Source organism: Micromesistius poutassou, assembly GCF_964030765.1.
Source record: "Micromesistius poutassou genome assembly, chromosome: 21".
In the NCBI taxonomy this organism is placed as follows: domain Eukaryota; kingdom Metazoa; phylum Chordata; class Actinopteri; order Gadiformes; family Gadidae; genus Micromesistius; species Micromesistius poutassou.
The window spans coordinates 9,754,948-9,763,603 of NC_140291.1; positions in this window are offsets into that span (position 1 = coordinate 9,754,948).

The window sequence follows — 8,656 nt, forward strand, 5'->3', positions numbered from 1 at the left end:
TTTTCCCACATGAAGATTACTAAGTCCAAATTCCGTTCCACCATCACTGATGGTCATTTGGAAGCCTGCTTGAGACTAGCTTCCAGCAGCTACTGTCTGGACTATGCAACCCTGGCTGACTCCATTGACAGTGCAAGTCATCAGAGTATTGACTCAGTATATATGAATAAATATATGTTTAGCATTTTTTAACGTAGGTCGATCATTTTGACCTGGCCATTTTGAAAGTAGCTCGCAAGCCGCAAAAGTGTAGGCACCCCTGTCCTAGAATATGGTGTGTATGAGGTGCTATAGAGTGAACATGACCACTGGTATCTCCAACACACCTAACAGCCTCACACTCTCCGTTGCGCCTCAGTCTAATGCCCGTGTCACACTGTCCCGAAATTGACACCAGATGGCCATACAAATGTGGAATTTTGAATTTTGCACGAAGATGGCCCCGAACTTGGTCAACAGCCAATGAACAGCCGAAGCAAGTACGATGCCTACAGAAGGTCAAACGATGGCACCCGAACCACACACACGAGACGTCATATTGAGGGTACGATGCGTTTGAACTAGGTCACGAAGGTGTCACGTGACCTCCCGTTGGTATAACACCTTCATATAATCATCTATCTATCTGATATTTAGATCTCATCTATCATATCTAAATAATCTATATAATCAATATATAATAATAAATAATAATATATATAATATATCTGTCGCAGCCGTTCAAATTAGGCTATTGATTTTCTGTTAACAAAGGTGTCTGACTTGTTTATTTATGAATCATATCCATTTTTTGAGACCCGCCCGCACCTGCAAAGTTCAGCTCCAGATACGACCAGTCATCCGTGATCAAAATGAAATCCGCACCAAAACATCGCAAGGATCTCCCTTGGGTGGCTTTTACTCGATTTATGCAGAGTCTTCGGGCAGCGCAGTGTCTTCGCTGGAGTCCCCGCTCCACGTCTGACAAATGATCAGCTGTTGGAACCAGACTGAGGTCTCTTCGCAGCTGGGAGTCAAGTGTCGTATCGTTGACTAAAACGGACGTCACAATCCGCCCGTTTTAGCAACTTTTATGCGGGTACCCAACCCGTTGCAGGACTGATATTATATAATACTGTTTATGCTGAGACTTCTTTGCTTTTTGTTACCTGTAGGGTCTGTGTGTGGGCTTTGCTCGCAGGTATCTGGTGTGTGTTTGTCAGGTGAAAACTAAACGTCAAGAGAAAGAGGCGGTAGTTGAAAAAAGTATTTACACCGCCTATTAAGTTCACTCATTGCTCATATAATGATTTATTCGTTTCCCAGTATTATTTCCTTAATTTAGAAGACAGTTTTGTTCATTTTTTAATTGTAAAATAAATGCAATAATTTTCGCATGTTTCAAAAGTCGCAAGTTTTTTTAATTATTGGAAGCGAGTCGAGCTGACCTCGCCTGCTGTACCCACGGTCAAAATAGCCGAGACAATATCTATATAATCATTTTCATATAGGCCTAATAACCTGGAACTGAATTGTGATTAATTGTGATTGAAGCTTTGGGAGTTACACACGGCTCTGCTCTGTAGAGTTGCTCAGGACTGACTGAGGAAGATGCTCTGGGGCTGGCCTTTTATATGTCCACGTTACCATGACACATCGGAAACGCTTGAGCTGCTCAAATTCGGCTGTCTTCGCGGACACCGTGGTCCCATCTCGATGTCATCAAACTCTAATACGACGGCTACACAACGGCATTGCGAGGGCTTCACGTAGTCGTGGTGCCTTCCTAAGACAATCGGGCAGCTTCTTGTTTCCTTCGCATTGTCTTCATGAGGCGATGGCACCGATGATCAGAGAGAACGTCATGAGAACATGACACGACTTGACAAGATGCCCTCACAATGGCCTTACGAAGGGCCACCGCTCACAAAGTTGCTGCCGGAGCCTGAGAAACTCCACCGGTGGTCATACGATGGCTTCAGATGCCTTCACGAATGGTCTGATGTTTTTACGATCAGAGCCGAATTTGAACATTTCCTATATCGTGTGTTCATCTGGTGTCAATTTCGGGACAGTGTGACACGGGCATAAGCTGCCACTGTGAGCAGTACTGTGAAACATGGTTCCTTTTGGTTTTGGTTTTGCATTTTCAGATTTTCTGATTTCATTCTCATTTCTGGTTGTTGCTTTATTGCTTGGCTTGTTGTGTTCAGCAGCTGTAGCTCTACACCCCCCTCGTGTTGCACCTTCTTCCAACATGTCGTCCGCTGGTTTGCTTTGCATGTTTGTTTGCTGTTGTGTCTTTTTTATTGTTGTTTTTGTCTTGATATTGGAACGAAGCCGTCTGCCATTTTGAAGGATTGTTTTGTGATGCGGTAAGTGATTCCTTAGAGAGAAAGAAACATTTGCCATTAAGGAAAATCATGTTTTCTCCTAAATGAGCAACAAAGCATTTTCAATAGTTCAGTAAATGGTTGTTCATAAAAACCTAGAATGTTATATAACCGTATTCTTCAAATGTCTTCCTATTTATTGTTGTCTTATTGCTATTTCATTCCCTTCTTTGTCCACAGAAAAGCAAAAACTTGTTCTGAAGTATGCAGGTAAGAGCTCCCAGCATTACTCCATTCAGACATTGCTGAAGGTCAAATTACATGATGAACATTATGTACTATATCATATTTGGTACGAACAATATCATATTTGACATGATGTACTATATCATATTCGACATGACACTATATTATATTTGACATAATGTACTATATCATAAATAATGGCTAATTGGTTCTTCTGTCATTTTTTGTTAGGACCACAAAGATCAGCTCTCGACAATATTAACTATAGCCAGTGGACATGGAGACGTCTCATATGAACTGTAGCCAGTGGACATGGAGGTGTCTCATATGAACTGTAGCCAGTGGACATGGAGACATGGACGGACATGTGTGTGTGTTTCATTGACATGTTTCAGACAAACATCCCCACCTGGAAACCAATCTGTTATGTTGGGTGTGTAGTAATAACTAACACGAACGCGTTACTTTCCAGCAAACATCTTTATCTCCGTTGTTGTATCAACCTCCATTACATTTTTCTCTCCTCTTCTAGCATCTATCTCATACAGTCTGCATCATTACACCACCTAGAGGTTGTACAATTCAACTGAACATAACTGTATGAGTAACTCAATGCAGTAGTGAACACAACATCTCCCTTTTTCAATAAAGGCAAATTCCTTCATAACACAACTTAAAATTACTTTTGTAATGGGATTCAAGTAACACCATGCCTATAACATTTTAAAATAATAAAATGACAACCAATCAACCATTACAACAGCATTTAACAGTGTAAATTGCATACCAAACATTTTCATGCATGCATTCTTTTCTTTTCTTTAACAGCCAACAAAAGGCATATTTATGCAGCTTCTTTAGTACAGGACATAGTCCTTAGCCCAGGTAGGCGGTTGCCTAAACCTCTCAGGTCTACTGTCCACATTTGACTCTTGTTGAGGTTGCTGAAGTAGTCCACAAGCGTTACGGCATATCTGCAGTCTCTTGGTGCAGATTCAAAAGGACCAACTATGTCGATTGACACTTTTTCCCGGCGGCGTCAGGCAAAGGCACAGGTTGGAGTGGGGCATTGTAGGTAGTAACTGACTTGTCATTTTGTCTGCATGTAGCACAGTCTTTGATTAGTGATTCAATTTGTGCGTCCATTTTAGGCCACCAGTAAAGTTCTCTGAGGCGTTGTTTTGTTCTGACAATGCCCTGATGAGTCTCATGTGCAATGTCTATGAGCCTTTTCTGCAGTGACCCTGGAACCACAAGACGGTGAGTGCCTCTGACCACACAGTCATCCAAAATTGCCAGTTCATCACGTATCAGGTAATATGGCTGTAAGTCATGGTCAAGCACTTTTTTTTGTTTTGGCCAAGGCTTTTGTAGCTGTGCGCGAAGTTTGGTCAGCACAGGGCAGGAATTACTCTCCGCTTTGAAGTCTGCCTGAGTGACTGCTTGAATGTCGTCCAGTATTGTTGCGACTGACTCCACGGTCTCAGTATAATCCATGTCTGTCGCAGGAAGTGGTAGTCTGGATAAGCAGTCGGCAATGTTGTTCAGTGTTCCAGCTCTGCACTGGACCTCATAATCAAACTCCATTAGGCGAGCAGACCACCGGGCTACCTGAAGTCCAGCTCGATTATTCCCCTTGGTAGTCAGGAGTGTAGAGCTTGATGATTGGTGCGTAACAGGAACTTCCTTCCCCAGAGCCACACACGCCACTTTTCAGCAGCCCAGACGCATGCGAGAGCCTCTTTTTCAACTATCGAGTACTTTCTTTCAGCATCTGATAAACTGCGGGTGGCGAAAGTCCGTAATCAGAAGTGTCAGTTGAGACCACTGTTGGTTTGTTTGGGTCAAACAGTTTCAGTGCTGGGCTGGCCACAATGTTTTTGACTTGATCAAAGCTCTCTTCAGCCGCATCATTCCACTTGAATGTCGTATTCTTCCGCAACAGAGCTCTCATTGACTCGACCAGGCTGCCGTAGTTAGGTATGAATTTGCTATACCATGCACTTAAGCCCAGGAATGAACGCAGGGTGGCTGCACCAGTAGGAGCAGGCACATTCAGGATTGCAGTCACATGGCCATCGCTTGGCTGTAAGCCTTCAGGTGAGAGTCTGTGGCCCAGGAATGTCAGTGTAGTCTGACTGAAGAGGCATTTTTCCTTGTTAAGCTGCAGACCTGCTTCCTGGATACGCTTCATTACAGCTTTCAGGTTAGCGTCATGTTCTTCCTGTGAGGGCCCATAGATTATGACATCTAGGTAACACTTCACCCCCTTTAACCCACTGAGTATTTTTGTCATCATTTTCTGGAATGCTGCAGGGGCTAAACTTAGTCCATAAGGAACTCTGCTGTATCTGTGCAATCCTTCATGTGTAATGAAAGCAGTGAGACCTCTGCTCTCCTCATGCAGTTCCAGTTGATGGTAGGCGCTTTTCAGATCCAAGGTAGAGGTAGACATCTTTGACCCACGCGGCTCAGCTAGTACGTCCTCGATCAGTGGTAATGGGTGGCTGTCGGGGACCACTGCCTTGTTAGGTTCTCTCATATCCACACACATGCAGATTTTTCCGTTCTTCCTCCTAGTGACTACAATAGGGGAAACCCATTCGGATGAATCAACTCCCTCTATGATTCCCTGCTTTTCCAGTTCGTTCAGCTCTGCAGTGACAGTATCACGTACAGTAAGCGGCAGGCTTCAGAGTCTTTGTTGCACTGGTTTATCTGTGCGTATCTGCACTTTATGCACAAAGCCTTTGGCATGTCCAATGTCCAAAGTGGTTGTAGTTTCAGGGGGCTTAGGTGACTGTGAAAGCATGGCACAGTCCACTGTTGGTTCCACCAACTTTCCTCCTTTAATCTCTATGTTGAGGTCTTCACATAGATCCAGCCCAATGAGAGGTGTACCAGACTTCACTTCACTTCAGAAGTTTTCTCACAGTTTTTCAGGTAGTATTGAAACACCACATCCTGTTCAACTAACAACAACACTTGTATGTGTACTTGTAGGTGATGTAGCCAGAGTGAAGGTTCCAATTCGTTTTCCTTGCACATCAGTCTTCTTGCCAACATTGAGGACAGTCACTTCAGGCAAACTCACTTCATTGACTGACTTAGCAGAGGATTTGTACACTCTGGAATAGTGGCCTATCTTCCCACATGTTTTGCATTTACCTTCTTTAGCTGGGCATGACTGGTCATTAGCAAGGTGATCAGCAGAGCCACATCTGTAGCATTGTTGACTGGCATCATTCCGTTTTCCCCTTTTTTGCTTATACTTCACTTTGGGGTTTCCTGCCTTCTTATTTCCCTGTCTGTAGACTGCAGAGACTAGTTTCGTTCCACTCTCAGTGAACGTTTTTGCGTCAGCAACGGCGATTTCAATTCGTCTGGCTAGGGTAAGTGCCTTGTCAAGAGTTAGCTCAGGTTCCAACAACAGTCTTTCACGTATACGAGGCAAACACGTTTTCTCCGCTATCTGATCACGCAGCATTTCATTTTCCATTGCACTGAAATTGCACGTTTTCACTAGTTCACGCAGCGCTGCCACATAGTGATCCATTGACTCACCCATAGCTTGAGCACGCTGCTGAAAACGGTACCTCTCCGTGACCAAGTTGACTTTCGGGGTGAAAAAGGTTTGCAAAGCCAGCAAGCTACCACCGTAGGTATCCTCAGTAAGCGGCAAGGTATTGTACAAACTTTGTCCTTCTATTCCCAGACAGTGAATCAGCAGTGCTCTTTTCCTACCCGCGGAAAATTCTTGACCTCCGATTGCTAGCAAGTAGTTGTCAAATAGCTTTCTCCAAGCCTCGAACGTAATCTTCGGTTCACCTGGGCACTCCAGGAATGCAGAGGGCGGTTGTAAGCCGAGTAAAGCCATTTTTGTTGCCACTTGTTATGTTGGGTGTGTAGTAATAACCAACACGAACGCGTTACTTTCCAGCAAACATCTTTATCTCCGTTCTTGTAACAACCTCCATTACATTCTTCTTCTCTCCTCTTCTAGCATCTATCTCATACAGTCTGCATCACTATGCCACCTAGAGACTGTACAATTCAACTGAACATAACTGTATGAGTAACTCAATGCAGTAGTGAACAAAACACAATCATATGAGACAATTATTGGTAACATTTCCACAAATGACAAATGGATCTTGTAGTTTTCCTACTCCTTGCATACATGCCATCTTCACAGAGAAAACCAATGCAAGGGAAGCAATGCTGAAGCCATGGTTTCATGAGTTAACTCAGACTGGGATGGAGATCCCAGTCTGGATGAGATCAGACTCAATTATTATTTTATTTAGGTTTAATTAAGATATTACACTTAAAATAAGTAATGGAGGTGTCGTGGGCCTAACTTAACAAAACATCTGTGAAAGAGGGTGCCCACTTGATAACCCCAATGAAATTCTGCTTACTGTATACTGCTGTATTTACTGCTGTTAGTCGGGCCATTTGTCTCATGTTTTTCACCTTTGGTTGGTAGCTTAGTGGTCAGCGTGCTTATAAGGTTGGTTTGGGCATGAGCTTCTGAATACGTGTTTTCCTTGGATTTTGGCACAAGGGATTATAACATCTGATCCTGTGTATTAATGAAATAGAAATGGGAGGTTTATGGATCAAATATATCAGGAAAAATTAAGAAGAAATGTCATTGTGTTTTTCTTTCACTATTGTTTGTGGTTTAAAACACTGCTGGTGTGTGAGATGATTGTCTTCAAGGTCTCAGGGCTACAGTAGAGGAACGAGATACAAGGTCCTGTCCATCTTATTTGTACATACCTAAATCACAGTTAGTCTCAAAGGGCTTCAGTGGAACCATGGAGAAACTTGCTAATCCAAACAGAAGAACCTCCAGAAGGAACAAAGAGTGGGAGAACCAGGAGGGGTGTCTGCTATGTCAGGTTACATTGTCAGGTAACATTAAGCCTTTGGAGAATAATTGATAATTGTTGAGTACAAAAACAGACCTAAACTCAATGATGTCAAAAGTTGAAAACCAAAAGGGGTTAAAGGTTAATAGGATTCATTGTCAAGGCAGATCTCTGATATTTCTACCTTTTATAGCATTTCACTTTTTTCAGACTTTGAGAATCTTAATAGGCCTACTAGAACACTGAAAAGTCCTATTTAGGGTTAGTACTATTTATATGGCTTCAGTTAGAAGCAGCTCATAAATGTTTGTTTGAAACTTGACTGTATATCATGACATGCACATAGTGATAATATGTAATATATATATATATATTATTTGAGAGCAATTTAATAAAGCACAGCCTAGAATTAAATTCTTTGAATTTGTATCCCTCATTTTACAGGAAGTCCCTGATTAAACCAGTGTATATGTTTGTCCTGCTTTATTTACCCCCAGAGCTAAAGACCATTCCTTGCGATCTTTTCCCGTTAAATTGTCCCGCTGGTCAGTGTAAATGAAGCCATTAAGCCTGAGGTTGTTGTAGGAAATGATTTAATTCATTCTAACAGATTGTTTAACTGACCATATACAGTATCTTTGTCATGTGACCACATGAGGAGAGGGGAGCATTTTAGAATAACTGCAACCTTTGAAGCATTAATAACGCATAAAAAATACAGAATTCTGAATATTTACAATGTGTAAATGCTTTATAAAATCTTAATACTGCAATTGATAAGTTTAGGTACATAGAAAGCCTTATTTCAGTTTTTGGTGTAGGCTTCTCTTAGGTCAGGAATATATGCCTTTTGCAGTTATTCGAGGGGAGTGGTGTGTAACTGAATTTAACTTTTTATGGTATTACTCTATAAGCGATAGCATTTATATAGTAATATATAGAGAGCTTTTTGTGATTGTTACTTCCTCAATGGACCGACCGAGATACAAACTATCCAGCACCCACAACCGTCTTCACACTCAGAATGCAGAGGGACGGTTCAAGTACGACCGATTGTCCCAAAGTGTTCCAGCTGGCGTCAACATGGAGATGATCAGTATTGGTATCATCTGTGGAGCATTCTGGAAGACCGCAGAACATCCAGCAAGACAAGAGGAACCGCCTCAGTGACTGTTAATGGCACATAAGAATAGATTCTATAGAACGGAAAATAATAATGCA